At 46.7% G+C, this 21,636-nt stretch overlaps 1 protein-coding gene across 3 annotated transcripts in view; it reads left to right on the forward strand.

Moving 5' to 3' along the window:
• RIPOR1 (RHO family interacting cell polarization regulator 1) overlaps positions 1-21,636 on the forward strand; it is a 1,174,702-nt gene that overhangs the window by 492,407 nt on the left and 660,659 nt on the right. The window lies entirely within an intron of this gene.

The raw sequence follows: 21,636 nt of genomic DNA on the forward strand, positions 1-21,636 counted from the left end.
AAAACATAGATGGGCCTTGCTCTTCCCTGAAGGATTAGTGAGATTGATGATAAGAGCACTCTTCAAGTGTATAGTATTGATACAGAGGTAAACTTGTCCTCCTCATAAGATGTGTCCATTAAGTAATGGGAGGTGTATATGAAGAAAGCCACCATTATTTATTCTCACATTATTACTGCACATCTTCAGTAGAACACCATTTGAGGTTAAGGATTGCATTTTGTGCCATTGATTTTTTTTTTTGATTTTTTTTTTTTCTTTTTAATTTTTACCCAACCTACCTCTGATCTGAGGTTATTTTATCTTGCATGACTTACAGTTCTATCCAGTGTCAATATTAAGTTGTGGTGTATTGGCTACTAGCTACTTTTTAATTTAAAAAAAACACCTTTTCTTGTGTATCTGAGGTATTTCAAGTCTCCATGATCGAACCTTGCACCTCTCCCACCCCTTTGTTTATTATAACATATTTACCCACTACCTGCTAGAAAATATGGGTTCAATAGCATGCATGGCTGTAGATACACATTCTCTGCATACTAGGTATGATCCGACTCACTGGGATGAAATGGAGGAACCCTCCAGTTTCTTCCAGAAGACCACCGCAAAAGAGTGCAGCAAAGTTTTGCAGACTGGCAACCCATAACTTATAACGCCATATACTTTGCCCTAGTTGCCGCAGACACTGCAGCATTAATACAAGTGTCTTGATAAGAAGGCACATGTGGCTTTGATGCTCTGGTTTCAACCCAGAGGCCCAGGTAGCGGTGCTTAACGTGCCCTTTGACAAAGAACATCTTATCGGGCCTCAAGTAGAGCCTGCCCTTGAGAAGCTGAAAAAAGACACTGACACAATCAAAGCCGTGGGTGCTCTACAGTCCCCCACAGAAAGGGGCACTTTTCGTCACCCCACCTTCAGAGGTGGTTACAAATCTACAACTTCCAAGGTGTCTACTTCCCAAACCAGACAGCCTCCACCCTCCTATTCTAGGGGTTTCTTAAGGTGGTCCTACTGAGGCAACAACAAGGGCAGAAGTAAGAGCACCGCTTCTTGAGTCTCTACCTCTAAAGCAGTGAGTGCCTCTGTCTCCCACCGTCCACTCCACAGCTGTCAGGGGACAGCTTCAGAATTTTCATCCAGAATGGGTCAAAATCGCCATGGACCAATGGATCCTTTCCATTATCCAACTTGGTTATTGTCTGGAGCTCATTACCGCTCTTCCAAACATTCCCCTTCTCACTCACAGGCTATCCCACGGCACTTCAGCCTTCTCAAAGAAGAGGTTCAATCCCTTCTCAAAGGAACCATCATGCCTGTTCCCTTACAACACCAGGGATCAGGAGTATACTCTCTATACTTCTTCATTCCCCAAAAAGATGACTCTCTCAGGCCTATTGTGGAGCTCAAGCCATTAAACAGTACATTCTCTCAGAACACTTCCATATGGTTACTCTTCAAGATGTTACTCCGCTTCTACAGCAAAGCGACTTTATAACCACCCTAAATCTAAAGGGCTCCTACTTAAATATTCCTATCCACCCTGCACACCGAAAATTCCTAAGAATCGTTGGTTGCAGGTAAACATTACCAGTTCAAAGTCCTGCCTTTCAGAGTCACGACTGCTCCCAGAGTCTTTACAAAGTAGTTGCCACACACCTCAGAAGACAAAGCATACACGTGTTCCCTTATCTAGAGGACTATTCATCAAAGCCAGCACACTACCACAGTTCCAATATCACACTCAGTTGACAGTGAAACTACTTCTCTCTGGGCTTCCCAATCAAATCCCACCTTCAACCTCTTCAGATACAGCCCTACCTAGGAGCTATACTCAATGCAGAGTTGGGGCAATCCAGCTCAGGTTCAAAGTTTTCAGTCTCTTCTCCCCTAGTTTCAGGAGAATGGCGCATACACAGTCAGGACTATTGTGCGGCTTTTAGGGATGATGACCTCCTACATAGCCGTCGTTCCCCATGCCAGATTCTACATGTGTCTGCTACATCAGTGTCTGTCTCGTCAGTGGTCTCAGTCACAGGGTCACTTGGAAAATCTAGTGTTGTTAGACCGCCATACTCACCGCCCTCTGCAGTGGTGGGCACCACCAACCTTTTGAAAGAGCTGCCTTTCTTTACCATGTGCCTCAATTCATTCTGGCAACAGATGCATCATTAATGGGTTGGGGGGGGTCACCTTCAACAATCACAGTACCTGGCCTTTGGAATCTCAGGCACCAATCCCTACATGTCAGTTACCTCTACTGGTAATTTATATTATTTCAGTCATTCTACCTATCACTTTTTTGGTTTCTTTTATGTTTCTTTCTAGCACAGCTGGACAGCAAATTGCCTCAGCCTGAGGACAATCACTAAACTGGTTTGTCGAAATTTGTATCTGGCTGATCTTTAAGAGTGCAATTGGAACCTGACAGCTTGTCTCCAAATTCAGGTGCCCAACAAAGATACATTCTGGGGCCACTTGAACCTAAGAAGTTGCCCAGAGATACATTTAGATTTGAAAGTGGTCTTAAGCTCTGTGTATATTTAAGATAGTAGGGCTGGGCGTTCTCCATAGGAAGGTCTGGTAGGTCTGTCTCTGCATGTGTGTAAATCAATAATGAATAGACTGCTCCTCAAGAAACCACCCTCTCGACTCTGTCCCATTTCTGCTGCCACCCCACACAGCACATTTTCCTCTTGTAGCACTGCTGAGTGTTGCTTTCAGAGGATAATTGGTTGTATGGAGCCTCCAGCTGCCTTCAGATAAGAATGTGCATATTTTTAGAAGTCATTGCTGTTTTATTGATTTGATCACATAAGAAAAAACATACAGCCAATAACGCCTACCACTCGGAGGCTGGCTTTCAACGATAAACAAACATAACCCTCCAGCCCAAAACTGGCCCCCTCTTGGCCCCCACCCTGCACCCGTGATAGTATGTTCAATGTGATGCCCTTTGCGGTGCTAATTATGGGCATGATTCTTGCCCGTTGCTGTATCATTAGCGTCTGGATGTGCTCCCGGCTCAGCCACCGTCACCCCCCGCCGGTGGGGAAGACAAATGCAGCAGCTTTAGGTACTTGGGGCAATTCAGCCCTTAACTTCTAGAGACAATAGTTGTATAAAGGGAGCCCAGAGTTCCTGGCAAGGATCCACTATGTGTTCCTCCATTAGCGTCTGTCGCTCCATGCCTGAAAGGTGCCATATCTGATGAAGCCAAGCTGTATAGTCTGTGATCTTATCAGAGCCCCAGTGAGTAAGGACCTTCTGGTGAGCCGCTCCTATTGCTAAAGCCATTTGTTTCTCCCTTAGGGATTTCAGAGGATCTGTGATGGAGTTAGGCAGCCCCAGAAGCACATATGATGGAAAGCGGGGAATTTGTATCTTGAAAACTGAGTCAATATCATCAAGGATCTTTCCCCAGAATCAAGTTAATTTGGGGCAGTTCCACAGCAGGTGCACCAGAGTACTGGTGTAGCCGCACCCCGTCCAGCACTCTTTACTAAGCTCTTACTATTTCTGTATTCTAACAGCCATCTAGTACCAGTACAATCTTAACTGCTCTCTCAATACTCACTGTATTGCGAGCCATAAGGTGTGCTATTTAGAGTATGTCCTCCCATTCTTGGTGTGTGAGGGGTCTCCCTATTTCTGCTTCCTAGCGAGTCTGGACAGCGCTCTTAGGCATGTGTTTGGGCTGACAAGGAGGGAGATCAGGCGATCATCTTTTTCCTTTAATGAAAGCCATTTCTCAAATGGTGTTTCTGTGTGGTGAGTGTGTAGTTTAACAGAAGGATGCATCACCCAATGACAGACTTGCAAATAGTGCTAGCGATCAGACTGATAATGTAAAATCTTTTTTAAGCGTGTCGAAGGGTTTGATCCCAGAGTCATCGAAAACGTCACTAATTTGCTTGTACCACGCCGCTTGCCAACTCATGAAGTGGTCTTCTCAAAGGACCGGGGAAAAATCCGGGTTAGCAAGGTGGTGGTCATTTGTGATGGGAATGTTGTTCCAGAACACACTGTTAATTTATCCCATACCGCTAGAATGGTTTGTGTGATGGAGGAAGATTACAGTCCCCAAGCTCTGTTCCGTCTAGCAGCCGATGTTTTTCCAAATGTGGGAGCCCACTATGGCCTGGTCCATGAAGCACCAGTATTTCTCGGATGCAGAATGCCCCCTGTTGCAAATGGCCTTTTTTGCAGGGTTATCCCTAAACTTTTCGCCTTCTTCCTCCTATTTTTTCAGGTCTGTTTTTGCTGGTTTATTGTCTCTGCACACTTTACCACTGCTCAAGTGCAAGTGCTCCCCATATAAATTGTACTGTGGATTGGTTTATACATGATTGACATATTTGATTTACTAATAAGTCCCGAGTAAAGTGAACTACAGTTGCCCAGGGCCTGTAAATCAAATGCTACTGGTGGGCCTGCAGCACTGGTTCTGTCACCCACATCAGTAGCCCTGTAAACATGGCTCAGACCTGCCACTGCAGTGTCTGTGTGTGCAGTTTTAAACTGCCAATTCGACCTGGCAAGTGTACCCACTTGCCATGCCTAAAGCTTCCCTTTTACTACCTGTAAGGCACCCCTAAGGTAGGCCTTGGGTAGCCCCATGGGCAGGGTGCAGTGTATGTTTAAGGTAGGACATACAGTAGTGTGTTTTCATGTCCTAACAGTGACATACTGCCAAATTCGGTTTTCACTGTGCAAGGCTTATCTTTCTCATAGGTTAACATGGGGGGTGCCTTTAAATATCCGTAAAGCTCAGAATTCTCTTTGAGAGCATGTACAGAATGTGGAATTTAGGGTCTCTGAACTTACAATTTAAAAATACATCTTTTTGTGAAGTTGGTTTTTAAAAAGTGGGCATTTTCTTGCTTAAACCATTCTGTGACTCTGCCTGTTTGTGGATTGTCTGTCTGGGTCAATTTGACAGTTGGGCTGTTTTGCACCTCTATAGACAGAGACCCAAAAAGGGGCAAGGGTGTAGCCTGCAACTCCTGGTGAGCCATCTGAGCTAGAGGGGAGGGAGGAGTGGTTGTTCATACCTGAAAGTACTGTGTCTGCCCCCACACAATGCAGTCTCCAACCCCCTGGTGTGCGTCTTGGGCCTGGCCTGGATAAGGAAGGATCTTGCAAACACTTGAGACTTTGCTTTGAAGTTTGCCAACATCAAAGACAGAACAGGGTATAAGAAGAAGACCAAAAACCCCAGACTTGTAGAATCTTTCTGGAATCAAGAGGAACCTCTCTGCCAAGGAGAAGAGCTGAAGAGCTGGAGGAGGAGTACTGTCCCTTTGATGTGTTGCCTTGCTGGACTGGCCTGCAGTTGCTGCTTCTGCCTTAAGAGTGCAACGGGTGAACTTCGCTATGTGCCCTGCTTGAGAAAGTTCTCCAAGGGGAGTAGAGCTTGCCTCTTGTTGGAAGTCTCAGGGATACCAGAGACTTCAGTTTCCTCGACCTGCAGCACTGGGAACTGTAGCCCTCATTATAACAATGGCGGTATAGACCGCCTACCACCGCGGCGACGACTGCCAAAATATTGTTGCCACGACTACTAGCCATCCGCCATGTTACGACCATAGCCGGAATTTCGCCAGAAGGATGGCGGAATTTATCGCTGCGGCCATGGCGGCAGATGACGGTAGAGTGGCGCTGCTGCCAGCAGCAGAGCCACACCAGTAGACCGCCGCAGACAGTATCATGACACATCATATGGCCTGGCGGTGTTCTGCTGGCGGACGCTGCTGCTGGAAGCAGCGCCACGTCCCGTCTCCTGCCGGAGGACCCCCTCACAAAAGGTAAGTCGGGTACTCCGACAGGGGTGGGGGGTGGAAGGTGTGTGTATGTTGGTGCATGCCTGTATGCGGGTGTGTGGCGTGTGGAATGCGTGTGTGCTTGTATGGTTGTGAGTGTGCGTGTATGTTGTGTTGTGTGAATGTGTGTGTGCCTGTATGATTGTCAGTGTGTGTGAATGAGTTCATGCATGTGTGGGTGGATATGGGTATGTATATAAATGCGTGTGTTCGATGGTGCGTGTATGTCGTTGGGGGTCTGGAGTGGGAGGGGGTGGGGAAGAAACTTGAGGGGGTGGGGGCGGGGAAGACTCCTATCAGTGACAGGGAAGGGAGTCCCTGCCACTGATAGTGCCTATGCCATGCTTTTCATGGTGGTAAAGAAGCCACGAAAACCATGGCAGTAGGCGGGGTCATTATCCCGCGGCTGGGACAGTGACGGCCTCCTGGCTGGAGACTGAAGTCTCCATGTCATATTTTGGGGAAAGGTCCTGCATCCTGTTGGCAGTACTTTTCTCCAAAATACCGCTGTCCGCCAGGGTCCTAATGGGGGCCTGTGTGTTTTGTGATGCTCAAGAGGAGAAACCACTGCAACGCCGCCAACGATGCCGCTGGCCTGCACAATGACCTGCCAATGCCGCACGAAGTCACATTGCCGCACTTCGCACTGTGACCCTGGTCTCACCGACACCATCATCGGACTACTTCACCGAGCCACTGCTCGCACCGTGACCTGTGGGCCCCGCACTCTGGCATTGCCTGCTCACACTGCAGCCTGGGCATCCCCAGCACCATCGCTCTTGCTGACACCGGCTCTGCTGCCTGCACCGTGGCCTGTGGACACCGCTCGTGAGGTACACGAAGCACCGTCCCGTCCCACACCGCAGCCCTGGTCTACCAACGCCAGTATCATCAACTTCAGTGTCATCACCAGGTAGCCTGCCTGCGCTGTGGCCTATGGACACCTCTCGTGAGGGTCATGAAGCACCGTCCCGTCCTGCATCGCTGGCTTGGGCCTACCGACGACAGCACTTCAGCAACAACGACGCTGCTGCCTGTACCGTGACCTCGTGACACCACATATCACACCGCCCCTCTTCACACCGGAGCCCTGGTCTCTCCAACGCCGCTGGACCCCATCACCGAGCCGCTGCCTGCACTGTGACTTGTGGGAACCGCACGTCCCATCATCCCGCTTTGCACCTCAGCCCCGACGCCATCCACGCCAGCGCTCCTGACTTCATCAGCCCGGAGATCGATCCGCCCACATGTGGGGCCATATGTACGAAAGCTTTTTCCCATAGACACATAATGGGTAAAATCCTTTCGTACATCTGGCCCATGACTTCAAGGGCCCGACTACTCCTGCACCGACTCCGGAACCGGGTCAATCAGATACAGCATGTAGTGGTTGTCTAGAAACAAGGACCCAGGTAAACAATTTTGCATCTAATTTACGTAATGAAATTGACCTATACGAGACACAGAGACATAAGTCTTTTCCTAGGTTGGGCAAAATTTTAATGAGGCCTCGAGCATTGGCTTTCTTTTTCAGCAAAATAGTTGAATAGCCTAGTAAGAATAGGATCAGGATGTGGCAAAAGGTCTTGTAAAATAGTGGAATGAAGCCATGTGGTCCAGGGGCCTTCAGGGGTTTTAGACACACTATTTCTGAGATCACCTCAGACATTTCAGTGGCTTTCTCCAAGACCTCCGCTTCTGTTTTTGAGAGCTTCGTTACCCGTGCCTTTTCAAAATATGCCCTAAAGTTCCCATAAGCATAGTCCTGGGAGGAGTATAATGTTGCCTAAAAGTTTCTGAACTCATTCACTATCCGGTTATCCCTGGTAACGTCCATACCATCCTGCCTGGTTGTAGCACAGACCCTGTCCGCATTTGTCTTTGCATGCATATGGTGCACCAGCATTTTCATATATCTATTACCATCCAATGTAAAATGTATGTTTCAAGTGCAGGATGGCACACTCCGCCCTATCCAGATCTAATCTTTTGATTTGACAAGTATTTCACTCCTCCTACTCAACATACACCAGAGGTGCGTTAATCTGAGTTGACCCTAAGGGTCGCGTTCTCCCTCACATATATGGAGGCTGATCCGGGAGGACCGTTCATCCTGCTGCGTTGACCTTTGACAGACGGGACCTGACCATACTTAATATCTATGCCTCGAACTATGATGGCCCCACTTTCTTCTGCAACATGTAAGACTCAACGCAAGACATAGGAAGACCATTACTATGGCTGGGAGACTTTTAACTGTATATTGGACCCTGACCTGGACAGGGCACCTCCCAGGGCAGGTATCAAACCCTTAATGACAACTACACTTCTTGGAGTGATGCAAAACATTGGCATTGATTATATTTGGCAGTTGAGTCACCCAGCACAACGGGTGAAAACCTGTTATTCTGTCACACATAACACATACAGCAGAGTGGATAAAATACTGGCAGCAGGACTCCCATGGGTGGAGGACATTGAGGTGGCTCTTCTAATGGATACATCTACCTGTGGATTTCTTACCTTTTGAATAATCCTACTGCATCAGCATTCAACAGAAATATTTTTCTTCTAGCTCTCCAGGTGGTCGAGGATGTCACAAGGGAACAGCTACTCATGCAACTCCGTCTGACATCACTGGAGCCATAAAAAGTCCTTGCCGGCATGCTGATGTCATTTCCCTCTTTTCCACGCCTTTGATGCTGATGGTTTTTCTACCTATCTAGGTGGTTATACTGTGTCTAGGGAGCTTCTTTGTCAAGTTTTCTGTGTGCAACAATGTCTCCGCCAAAGAAGTCGGGCTTTAAGCCTTTTAGAGAGTGTGGAGGTCACATGTCAGTCACTGACCCACATGAAAATTGCTTCTGGCGCCTGAATTCTGACCATGACGTCGGGGATGCTCTTCTTATCAGAATATGAACCTAAAGGCACTAAGGGAAAAGGATGGGAAACTGCTCCTAGCAAAGGCTACGAGGGAGAATTGGTGGCCATCGAAGATCCAGGCAGCGAGATGAGTTGTCATCATACAAGTCTTCGAGGTCGCACAAGAAGCGTTGTCGTCACAGCTCTTGGTGTTGCTCATCCCAAGATACTAGCCCTCGGTCTTTGTCACCGGCTTCCAAGTCTCGGTTCTGTTCGATCTGGGAGATAAGTCCCACCCTGTCTCCTCCACAACCGTAGTCGCCTGATATGCCACTGGCACTGTCTTTGGCTAAGATCTCGCCGTCGCCCACGAGTCCTGCGGCGCAGTTCTCTCCTGTTACTCCACAGGACCAGGAGATTGAAGAGCAGGGTTAAAATCAGGCCCAGTCTCTACAGGAATATCCGAGCTTTCCTGCTCCCTGGGTGGACCCATCTGATTTCTTAAATGCTATGTTTAGCATATTCAACAGGGCGATGGCCCCTGCTGGGGCGCCTGCGGACCCCACGGGGCCTTTGGCCTTTAATCTTGGATGCTTTGCGGCGCTGTAAAGGTAGGCTCCATTCATGCCTTTTCTGCCCACTATTCCATATCAGTGGTCTGGAACAGCTCCAAGAAAGACTCCTTCACCTTCGGAGATGTCAGCGCCAGCCGCTGCGACATCTGATAAATCACATCCGGGGTCGAGTCATTCTACTCTTGCCCGGAGTAAGATCCCGGCGCTGGCTATGGCTTCACTGGTGCCCGCAACAGGCATCCTAGGCACTCACTGTCGACACTGCGGCTGGATTCCAGGTTGAGGTCAAGGAGGGAAGTCTTGAGGCTCTTGGAGGAGCAGCAGAATTTAGAAGAGCAGCAAGACCTTGAGGAAGGAGAGATCCCTTTGCATTCTCGTGACTTTGAAGTTATTGAGGTGGCGAGTGGGCTGAACACTTTTCCTGAGTGGAAGATGTTGTCCCCTGGGGTATTCCTCCTCCATACGTTACTTTAGATCATGGAGTAATCAGGAAGGCGGCTAAACATTTGGACTTGCCACTGCCCTCAACGGAGTTGAAATCTAACATTCTGACTGAGGTTCTTCACTCATCCTCTGCTGCATCTGAACCCCTGCTGCCTTTTAATGGTGCTTTGTCAGAGCCAGTCCTGGGTCTGTGGCGGACGCCTGTGACTACTCCTGCTGTTTCAAAGGCCCTTTCCAGGAGGCATAGAGCTACACCAGGTGATCCGCAGTTTCTAACTCAGCATTCGTCACCTGAAACCCTGGCGGTGCAGGCTTCTTGTTCCTCCAAGGCTGCTCTTGGTTCTGTCCCTACCACTGCGGCTAACAGGGATTCAAAATGTGTGGAACAATCTGCTAAAAAGATCTTTCCCTCAGGTAGCATGGCATTGAAGTTGGTTAATGCTACTTGTGTGTTGGGTGATATCTCCATGCACTGATGGACTCTGCCAAGGAGGTTGTTCCCAAACTGCTGCAGGGTGTCCAGGAATATTTTAAGGAGGAGCTTCAGGATGGCCAAGCTGCAGCTAGGCAGGTTATTCAATCAGCCCTGGATACGGCAGACCAGAGCCATGGGGACATCGATTGCGAGCAGAAGGCATGCATGGCTTAATGGGTCGGGGTTGTCCCCAGACATACAATCCACTTTAATTGCTCTCCCTTTTGACAGGTCCAGATTGTTTGGAGACAAGGCAGACTCAGCCTTAGAAAGGTTTAAGGAGAGTAAGCCCACTGTCAAGTCATTAGGTCTTCAGACGCTCTCCTCGACCTATAGACCTTTCTGTAGGTTTAGGGGGGTTCAGCCGCAGCTCCTCCTTTCGTGGGAGGCAGCACTTCCAAGGTCAGCAGTCTGCCAACCCCTCTATAAATCCTACAGAGGTCATGGGAAACCTAAGCATCATGGTGCCAACCATCAGCCTCCTCCTGCTCCACTTCATCCTCTGCTGGAAACCTTGCAGGAAAGCAGCCCTAGTTCTCTCCCCTTTCAAGAGCATAGGTTGCCCGTTTGGGGAGGCTAATTCATTTTCTCCAAGAGTGGGTGTCAATGACAACAGACTCTTGGGTGTTAAGCATTGTAGGAAATGGGTATGCCCTTCCCTTTCTGGAGTTTCTCCGTCTCTTCCCTCCCCAGCAAAACATTTGTTCGGAAGAACATCTGCTGCTGCTTCATCAGGAGGTGCAAAATTTGATTTTAAAGGGCACAGTAGAATTGGTTCCGGAGCAGGAAAAGGGTCAGGGATGTTATTCAAGATATTTCCTGATCCCCAAGAAAGATGGAGATTCGTTGCTCATCCTGGACCTGAGGATTTTGAATTGGTTTCTCCAACAGGAGAAATTCAATATGCTGACCCTGGCTCAGGTGCTTCTTGTGCTGGACAAGGAAGACTGGATGGTTTCTATCGACTTGAAGTATCTGTATTTTCACATCCCCATTCTGCAGTCTCACAGGAAGTATATCTGGTTCATGGCAGGGATACAGCACTACCAGTTTGCGATTCTTTTCACTTTGAGTCTTCGCACAGGTGATGACAGTGATTAGAGCACATCTCAAAAGGTGGCGAAAATAGGTATTTCCTTACCTGCGCAATTGGTTGATCAAAGACTAGTCTCCAGATTTGGTACTACACCATTTGAAGGTGACAATCCAGTTGTTGTTCAAACTGAACTTTTTGTTAAACGTGCCCAAGTCTCACCTGGAGCCCTCTCAGCACCTCCTGTTCATAGGGGCAGTACTGGATACAACAATGAATCCTGCCTACCCTCCTCCTCAGAGGATTCAAGGCATTTAAGCTATGACTCTGTTGTTTCAGGATGGAGTGGTTGTTCCAATCCTAAAGGTCCTACGTCTGCTCAGTCTGTCCGCTTCCTGTATTTTGTTGGTCACTCATGCACGTTGGCACATTAGGGCTCTCCAATGCTGCCTTCGCAAGCAGTGGTTTCAACACAACGGGGATCTCAGAGAGTCAATAAGAGTCTGCAGGAACACTGCAGTGGATCTTCAGTGGTGTAGTGTCGACTGCAATCTATCACACGGGAGGCCATTTTGCCCACTATCTCCAGTGATCACAGTAATAACGGACACTTCCACTCTAGGGTGGGGAGCACATCTGGGGGATCCGAAGATCAAGGGTTTGGTCTCCAGAAGAACAGGTATTTCACATCAATTGTTTGGAGTTATAGGTGCTATGTCTGGCTCCCAAAGGCCTTCCTCCCTTCCATTTGCAGTCAATCGGTTCAAGTACTGACGACAACACTACCGCAATGTCGTACATCAACAAACAGGGAGGATTATGGTCGTACCTTCTCTGCAGAGAGGCTCTTCGTCTTTGGTCTTGGACTCAGGTCCATCAGATATGCATTGTAGCAAACCATTTGGCTGGAGTTGTCAATGTACGGGCGGACAGCCTCAGCTGGCAGTTTTTAGCCTACCATTCTACAGCCTCCAGTATCCGATGCGGGGTGCACTGTAGGACGAATTTCAGTTGGACTGGACCAGTCATTTGCTTTATGACCTTTCTTTTCCAGTTTTTGAATAAACAGACATACAGTATTAGATAAAGTATCAGGTGCATAGCATTTCAGGCAAATTACGGGAGAGTACATCAATAAGCAATCATCATACAAGGTTGGATAACCCAGCTTGAAATCAAGTCCCCCCTTCTACTTTGAAACACCTTCATCCTGAACATGCCTTAAATTTAAGCTCCCTCTCCCGGCTTTTCATCCTCCCCATCACTTATTGTGCTGTACTTGTCGGAGGCCCCAGGTGAAGCCTCCGGATTTAAGAGTTTATCACAGAGGTCCCTCCAAACCTCAAGGTCCTTCACCACCTTGTCGTCATGCCTAGTTTGATTCTTATGTAATTATTCTGCTAAAGCCTATTCCCTGATATCGCTATACTAACAATTAGGATCAGGAGCTGTTTGTCCCTTCCATGTGATGGCTACCTGGCATTTAGCCAGAACCAGTTCCAGGAATTGTTATGACGTTTGTCCCTTTTGGGCAACATGTTCCCACTGTGGCGTGAATGCCAGATTGATACCCTCCTTAAGTCTGTTACCACTTGTTCCCAATACCTGTGTACCTCTCAGCGTTACCATGCCAGATGTAACAAAGCTGCACTATTTTCTCTGCCTGTATGACAACTGTCTGAGCGGGAGGCTGACATCCTGTTGAGGGCCCCCAGGGTTAGGTACATCCTGTGTAGGAAATTAGAATGGATTCACTTAAAATGGGCATTGCAGGAGACCCTGTGGGTGAAGATATTGATATGTAACCAGTTCACTTCCCCTAGCTGTTCCTCCAAGTCAAGGTCCCAAGTGGTCCGGGATCTCCCGTCCATTCTCATTGCCTTATATAAAGTGTGATCGGATGACGACCAGCCCCACTTGACTAAATTATTCCCAGACTGTGTGTGGTTCCAGCATCATCAGGAAAAGTGGCCCAGGTTTCCTTGGCTATGTCAGCCAATCCGGTATGATGCTGAAAGTGGGCCATGTTTCCTTGGCTATGTCAGCCAATCCGGCATGATGAAGAAAGTGGCCCTGACCCAGTGTGAATGCGGTACATACCTCCTTGATGACATAAGTCTTTCCCTGATATAGATCTCCAAGAGTGCTACAGCCACCCATGGGCCAGACTTGGAAGCACCCTTCCTCCATTAATTGTCTGATAGCTTTCAGTATCCATATCTGGAGCGCCCAGTGGAATGGGGCTCTCTCTAACTCTTTTTTGGGCAAACTATTGCCAGATGGAGGCTGTGACTCGAAGTTTATGCAGGATGTATGAGGGAGTTCAATCAATCAATCAATCAGGGATTTGTAAAGCGCACTACTCACCTGTAAGGGTCTCAAGGTGCTGAGGAGGGGAGAAGGTGGGGGGGAGGTGCTGCTACTCCCCGAACAACCAGGTCTTGAGAAGTGTCCTGAAGGTAAGGAGGTCTTTGGTCTGGTGCAGGTGGGTGGGGGAAGACTGTTCCACGTTTTGGCAGCGAGGTGCGAGAATGATCTACTGCCGGTTGTAGTTATGCAGACGCATGGGACGGTTACGAGGGCGAGGTCGGCAGAGCGGAGATGCAGGGTCGGGGTGTAGAAGGAGAGTCATCTGTTGAGGTATTCTGGTCCAGTGTTGTGCAGTGCTTTGTGAACGTGGTGAGGAGTTTGAAGGTGATTCTCTAGTTGACTGGGAGCCAGTGCAGGTTTTTCAGGAGGTCTGTGATGTGGCAGTGGCGGGTGATGTCCAGGATAAGGCGTGCAGAGACATTCTGGATTTGTTGCAGCCTCTTCTGGAGTTTGGTTGTGGTTCCTGTGTAGAGGGCATTGCCGTAATCCAGTTTGCTGCTTATGAGGGCTTGGGTGACTGTTCTTTTGGTTTCAGGGGGTATCCATTTGTAGATCTTTCGGAGCATGCGGAGGGTGTTGAAGCAGGAGGAGGAGATGGCTATGACTTGCTGGGTCATGGATAGTGATGGGTCCAAGATGAATCCTAGGTTGCGTGTGTGGTCGGTGGGAGTCGGAGCGGTTCCGAGAGTGACAGGCCACCAGGAATCATCCCATGGAGGGAGTTGAGCCGAAGATGACGACTTCTGTCTTGTCGAAAGAGTTCCGCCTCTTTCATCGGGAGCTGCGGTAAGCACTCTACCGCAACTTTCTCTGACATTAGGCGTTTCTTCCAGTTGTTTTCGAGATCCATCCAACAAAGCCGCAAGCTGTAAATGTGCTGTGCAGTAATATAGGTCAAGGCTGGGGGCCTCCAGTTCCCCCTTTTCATAGGTTTTCTTCAATGTTGTCAAAGCCACTCTAGCAACATCCACCCGTCCACCAGAGAGATATGAGTGGGGAGTCCAGCTGTTTAAAGAACCTCACTGGAATAGGTCATATTGAATTCTACAGCACATGTAGGAACCTCGGAAGCATCGCTATCTTAGAGATGTCTAAACAGCCCATCAAGGAGAGGGGCAATGTGTTCCAGAAACAAATGGAGGACCTAAGTCCCTCTAGAACCTTTTCCACATTAAGGCTATTCTGTTGTGCAGCTGTATGTGCTACTTCGATGCCCAGGTATCTAAAGTATTTTGTTACCTAACGCAGGCCCAGAGGTGACAATTCTTCCTGCGGGGTCTTCGATAACGAAGCGAGCGGAAACAGTAAGGACTTTTGGCTCACAAGAGGAGGACATATAGAATAGAGCATCATCAGCATATAGTGAGAGGGTAGGTGCAGATTCTAACTATAGGCTAATCCTCATGTTAAACATGTATGGCTGAAGATTGTGTACATTGGAAGTTTGATGCTTGTGGATGGTTGGGTGCAGGGCTTGTTGGATCCTAGGCACTGAGTCCAAGTCCTGATGAGAAACTGGTTATAGGGTCTGTCCGGAAGCTATGACTGAGATGTATCAGAACCTGTTCAGTGCCCCACAAGTCACCCACAAGTCACCCCATCTTGGATTCCCCTAGGTCTCTGGTTTTCAGAAATGCACTGGTTTGGTAGGTTTCCCTAGGTGCCGGCTCAGCTAGAGGCCAAAATCTACAGGTAGGCACTGCAAAAAACACCTCTGTTTTCTTAAAAAAAAAATTGATGTGTCCACGTTGCCTTTTGGGGCATTTCCTGTCGTGGGCGCTGGGCCTACCCACACAAGTGAGGTATCATTTGTATCGGGAGACTTGGGGGAACGCTGGGTGGAAGGAAATTTGTGGCTCCTCTCTGATTCCAGAACTTTCTGTCACCAAAATGTGAGGAAAATGTGTTTTTTTTAGCCAAATTTTGAGGTTTACAAAGAATTCTGGGTAACAGAACCTAGTCAGAGCCCCACAAGTCACCCCATCTTGGATTCCCCTAGGTCTCTAGTTTTCAGAAATGCACAGGTTTGGTAGGTTTCCCTAGGTGCCGGCTGAGCTAGAGGCCAAAATCTACAGGTAGGCACTTTGCCAAAAACACCTCTGTTTTCTTTAAAAAAATGTGATGTGTCCACGTTGCATTTTGGGGCATTTCCTGTCGCAGGCGCTAGGCCTACCCACACAAGTGAGGTATCATTTTTATCGGGAGACTTGGGGGAACGCTGGGTGGAAGGAAATTTGTGGCTCCTCTCTGATTCCAGAACTTTCTGTCACCAAAATGTGAGGAAAATGTGTTTTTTTTAGCCAAATTTTGAGGTTTGCAAAGGATTCTGGGTAACAGAACCTGGCCAGAGCCCCACAAGTCACCCCATCTTGGATTCCCCTAGGTCTCTAGTTTTCAAAAATGCACAGGTTTGGTAGGTTTCCCTAGGTGCCGGCTGAGCTAGAGGCCAAAATCTACAGGTAGGCACTTTGCAAAAAACACCTCTGTTTTCTTTAAAAAAATGTGATGTGTCCACGTTGCGTTTTGGGGCATTTCCTGTCGCGGGCGCTAGACCTACCCACACAAGTGAGGTATCATTTTTATCGGGAGACTTGGGGGAACGCTGGGTGGAAGGACATTTGTGGCTCCTCTCTGATTCCAGAACTTTCTGTCACCAAAATGTGAGGAAAATGTGTTTTTTTTAGCCAAATTTTGAGGTTTGCAAAGGATTCTGGGTAACAGAACCTGGTCAGAGCCCCACAAGTCACCCCATCTTGGATTCCCCTAGGTCTCTAGTTTAAAAAAATGCATAGGTTTGGTAGGTTTCCCTAGGTGACGGCTGAGCTAGAGGCCAAAATCTACAGGTAGACACTTTGCAAAAAACACCTCTGTTTTCTTTCAAAAAATGTGATGTGTCCATGTTGCTTTTTGTGGCGTTTCCTGTCGCGGGCGCTAGGCCTACCCACACAAGTGAGTTATCATTTTTCTCAGGAGACTTGGGGGAACATAGATTAGCAAAACAAGTGTTCTTGCCTCTTGTCTTTCTCTACATTTTTTCCTTCCAAATATAAGAGAGTGTGTAAAAAAGACATCTATTTGAGAAATGCCCTGTAATTCACATGCTAGTATGGTCACCCCGGAATTCAGAGATTTGCAAATAACCACTGCTCCTCAACAACTTATTTTGTGCCCATTTTGGAAATACAAAGGTTTTCTTGATAGCTATTTTTCACTCTTTATATTTCAGCAAATTAATTGCTGTATACCCGGTATACAATGAAAACGCACTGCAGGGTGCAGCTCATTTATTGGCTCTGGGTACCTAGGGTTCTTGATGAACCTACAAGCCCTATATATCCCCGCAACCAGAGGAGTCCAGCAGACGTAACGGTATATTGCTTTCGAAAATCTGACATTGCAGGAAAAAGTTACAGAGTAAAACGTAGAGAAAAATTGCTGTTTTTTTACCTCAATTTTAATATTTTTCTTTTTCAGTTGTTATTTTCTGTAGGAAACCCTTGTAGGATCTACACAAATGACCCCTTGCTGAATTCAGAATTCTGTCTACTTTTCAGAAATCTTTAGGTTTCTGGGATCCAGCATTGGTTTCACACCCATTTCTGTCACTGACTGGAAGGAGGATGAAAGCAGAAAAAATTGTAAAAATGGGGTATGTCCCAGTAAAATGCCAAATTTGTGTTGAAAAATTGGGTTTTCTGATTCAAGTCTGCCTGTTCCTGAAAGCTGGGAAGCTGGTGATTTTAGCACTGCAAACCCTTTGTTGATGCCATTTTCAGGGGAAAAAACACAAGCCTTCTTCTGCAGCCACTTTTTCCCATTTTTTTAAAAAAAAACACGAAATTTTCACTTTATTTTGGCTAATTTCTTGGCCTCCTTCAGGGGAACCCACAAAGTCTGGGTACCTCTAGAATCCCTAGGATGTTGGAAAAAAAAGGACGCAAATTTGGCTTGGCTAGCTTATGTGGACAAAAAGTTATGAGGGCCTAAGCGCAAACTGCCCCAAATAGCCAAAAAAAAGCCTGGCACAGAAGGGGGAAAAGGCCTGGCAGCGAAGGGGTTAAAGCTCCTATTTCAACAAAATGTCATTCAGGAGTGGCTCAAATTTGCCTTCAATACAATATGTTAGCACTCTAGTTGTTCATTAGAATTCTGTGGCGATGCTCCAGTTAATTAGTAGTGAGTTAACTGACAGGCTGCTCCTGGTGTTAGAAGTACATTTCCCTCTGCATGTTAGACTAGATTTCTGCAATGGATAAGTAAGATATTTAACAACTCATAGAAAATGTGTCTTTATTTTAGCTTTCTAGACCATTAATCATAATTCCTATGACAAAACTCAGTATGTTAATTTACTGCAGCATCCTCTGTAGGAAATTCATTTCTGTTTTATAGCTTAGAAGCAGTAGTTCCCAACCTGTGGTCAGGGGACCCCTAGGGGTCCGCATAGCCTCTTCAGGGGGTCCGCGACTGCTTAGAAAATTAAATAATATTAACAGGTTAGGTCCCCAGCTTTCAGTAATAACTCAATGTTGGCTACCTGGATTCCAATAATGATCCAGTGGGGGTCCCCGGGTTCCAGTAATGATAAAGTGGGGGTCCACAGAAGTCAAAAGGTTGGGAACCATTGGCTTAGAGTCCATGGTGACGGTCTTCAGGTGTGCCACACTTCTGACAAATTCAGAATGTTAGCTTTCTCGTCGTTTGAACTCTGTAGTGATGGTACAGTGGATTAATTGGGAGTTAACTGACAGGCCTCTCCTCATGTTAAAAGCACATTTGTCTCTGCATTTTAGAATGTTTTCCTGACATGGATGAAGAAAATATTTGGTAACTCAAGATGTGTGCTCATTTTAACTTTCTAGAACGTTAACCATAATTTCAATACTAAAAGACCCCCTTGTTTTGTTATTTTACTTTATTCCCTTCTGTAGGAAATACTGCCTGTTACAGCTTTGATTCTATCAAGATAGTATTCATAGCACTTTTGTCATAAATAGAGAATTATATTGTGTATTTGGCCTTTAGAACTATATGGTGAAGCTGCCGTTGATTTAACTGGCAGACTGCTGCTGGTGTTGAAAGTATATGGTTTAGTCTGCACGTTAGAATGTTTTATTGACATGGATGAGTAAAGATATTTGAGAACTCATAGAAACTGTTTCCTAATTTTAGCTTGCTAGACTGCTAACTATCATTTCTATGGTTAAAAGAACCCCCTCATTTTGTTAATTTAAAAAAAGAAATGCTTTAAGTTTTACAGAGTTGATATCATCAAAATGGTGTTCATGTATGCTACTCATCATAAATGCAGTAAGTAGCACTCTAGTTGTTCATCAGAACACTGTAGGAATCTGCAGTATAACACTGGGACGTCAACTGAGAAGCTGCTGTAATGCCCAACTAGACACCAATATTTTGATATTGGCATGAGGGGAGCAGCCACTTGGGCAAGGGTCGCTCCCCAGGGGGACAATTATGTTTTAGGCTACATCGGCCTATATTAATTAGGCCCATCTGCCCCCAAGGGGGGGCAGAAAACACCAGACACCAGGGATTATTATTTTTTTTTTTATTTTTTTTTTTACAGAAGGAGAGTGACCCCTTAGGCAAGGGTCACTCCCCAAGGGGGACAAATTTATTTTCGGCCATTTCTTTCCCCCTTGGGGGCAGATCGGCCTATTTTTGGCCAATCTGCCCCGAGGGGGGCAGAAACCACTAGACACTAGTGATTTTTTTCATTTTTTTGTTTATTGACATGAGGAGAGTGACCCCTTAGGCAAGAGTCGCTCCACAGGGGGCCAAAATATGTTTAGGCCATTTCTGCCCCCCTTGGAAGCAGATTGGCCTAATTTAATTAAGCCAATATGCCTCCAAGCGGGGCAGAAAACACTAGATACCAGGGATATTTTTTTATTTCTGTTTTTTACTGGAGGGGAGCGACCCCTTGGGGGCAGATCAGCCCTTTTTTGTAAGGCCCATCAGCCCCCCCCTTCTGTCCAGAAGGGGAGCAGAAAGCCCACCAGAGACCAGGGAAGTTTCTTTGGCCATACTCCCACCCCAAATAAATGGGGACAAAGCTGTTCTGCCCACTTGTGGGCAGATGGGGCAATTACCCCCGATCCACTCCCCACTCAAACTGAACAGTCTTTCAGCTCCCCCCTCGCATACTAAAACATCTTATGCCACAGCAAGCAAGAGGACATTTGATTATTTTAGGGTTGTGCTTTTACATTTGGGCCATGAGAGCTTGTCTAACTCTCAAAACCGTCCCACTTGGAATGGTGATGGCTGCACTTTTTAGACTTTGGGAAGCTGCCATGTCTATGAGACCTAGACACATCTGAAAACCCTGCACCATTTTCCTACCCACATGCCATGAAAACCTCCAGTTTTGCTTGAAATCACTAATTTTTCCCACATTTTTGTGATGGAACCTTCCGGAATCTGCACGAATCCACAACATTCCTACCACCCAGGATTGTCTCATCTATACTAATAAAAATTCTGCCCCACTTGTCAGCCCTAAAAAAGTTTTTTTTCAAACTACCTTTTTGGACCTGCTTTGGTTCCCCCTCAATTTCGACATGTTTTTGGCTCTTTCCTGCCACAGGCACTTGGCCCACCTACACAAGTGAGGTATCATTTTTATCTGGAGACTTTGGGGAACGTTGGGTGGTAGGAAATTTGTGCTGGTGCGGTGATCCTACACAGAAATGTGGGAAAAAATTGGTTTTCTTGCTAAATTTGAGATATGCTGAGGAATCTGGGTAAGAAAACACTGCGGAATACACACAAGTCAAACCTCCCTGGACTCCCTCGGGTGTCTAGTTTTCAGAAATGTCTGGGTTTGGTAGGTTTCTTTAAATGGCTGCTGAGCTCAGGACCAAAAACGCAGGTCCCCCCTCCAAAAAAAACGGGTAGGTTTGTATTTGATAATTTTGATGTGTTCATGTAGTGTTTTGGGGCATTTCCTTTCACGGCCACTAGGCCTACCCACACAAGTGAGGTACCTTTTTGATCAGGATATGTGGGGGAATGCTGGGTAGAAGGAAATGTGTGCCCCGCCTTAGATTCCAGAACTTTGCAGCACTGGTTTCCCTAGGTGCCGGCTGGGCTAGAGGTTAAAATCCACAGCTGGGCACTTTGCAATAAACAGGTCAGTTTTCTTTGGGAAAATGTGATGTGTTCATGTTGTGTTTAGGGGCATTTCCTATTGTGGGCTCTAGGCCTACCCACACAAGTGAGGTACCATTTTTATTGGGAGACCTGGAGTAATGCTTGGTGGAAGGAAATGTGTGGCTCCTCTCAGATTCTAGAACTTTTTGTCACCGAAATGTGAGGAAAAAGTGTGTTTTTGCCAAATTGTAAGGTTGGCAAAGGATTCTGGGTAACAGAACCTGGTGAGAACCCCACAAGTCACCCCATTCTGGATTCCGCTAGGTATCTAGTCTTAAAAAATGTACAGGTTTGGTAGGTTTCCCTAGGTGCCCGCTGAGCTAGAGACCAAAATCCACAGCTAGGCACTTTCCAAAAAATACGTCAGATTTCATTGTAAAAATGGGATGTATCCATGTTGCGTTTCCTGTCGCGGGCACTAGCCACACAAGTGAGGTACCATTTTTATCGGGGGAGACTTGGGTGAATACAGACTAGCAGTGTTATTGCCCCTTGTCTTTCTCTGCATTATTTCTTTCCAAATGTAAGACAGTGTGTAAAAAATACGTCTATTTGAGAAATGCCCTGTAAATCACATGCTAGTATGGTGACCCTGGAATTCAGAGATGTGCAAATAACCACTGCTTCTCAACACCTTATCTTATGCCCATTTTGGAAATACAAAGGTTTCCTTCATACTTATTTTTCACTCTTTATATTTCACCAAATGAATTGCTGTATACCCAATATAGAATGAAAACCCATTGCATGGTGTAGCTCATTTATTGGCTCTGGGTACCAAGAGTTTTTGATGAACCTACAAGCCCTATATATCCCAGCAACCAGAAGAGTCCCCCAGATGCAACAACATATTGCTTTCGAAAATTTGACATAGTAGGAAA

Source organism: Pleurodeles waltl, chromosome 12 (genome assembly GCF_031143425.1).
Source record: "Pleurodeles waltl isolate 20211129_DDA chromosome 12, aPleWal1.hap1.20221129, whole genome shotgun sequence".
NCBI lineage: Eukaryota > Metazoa > Chordata > Amphibia > Caudata > Salamandridae > Pleurodeles > Pleurodeles waltl.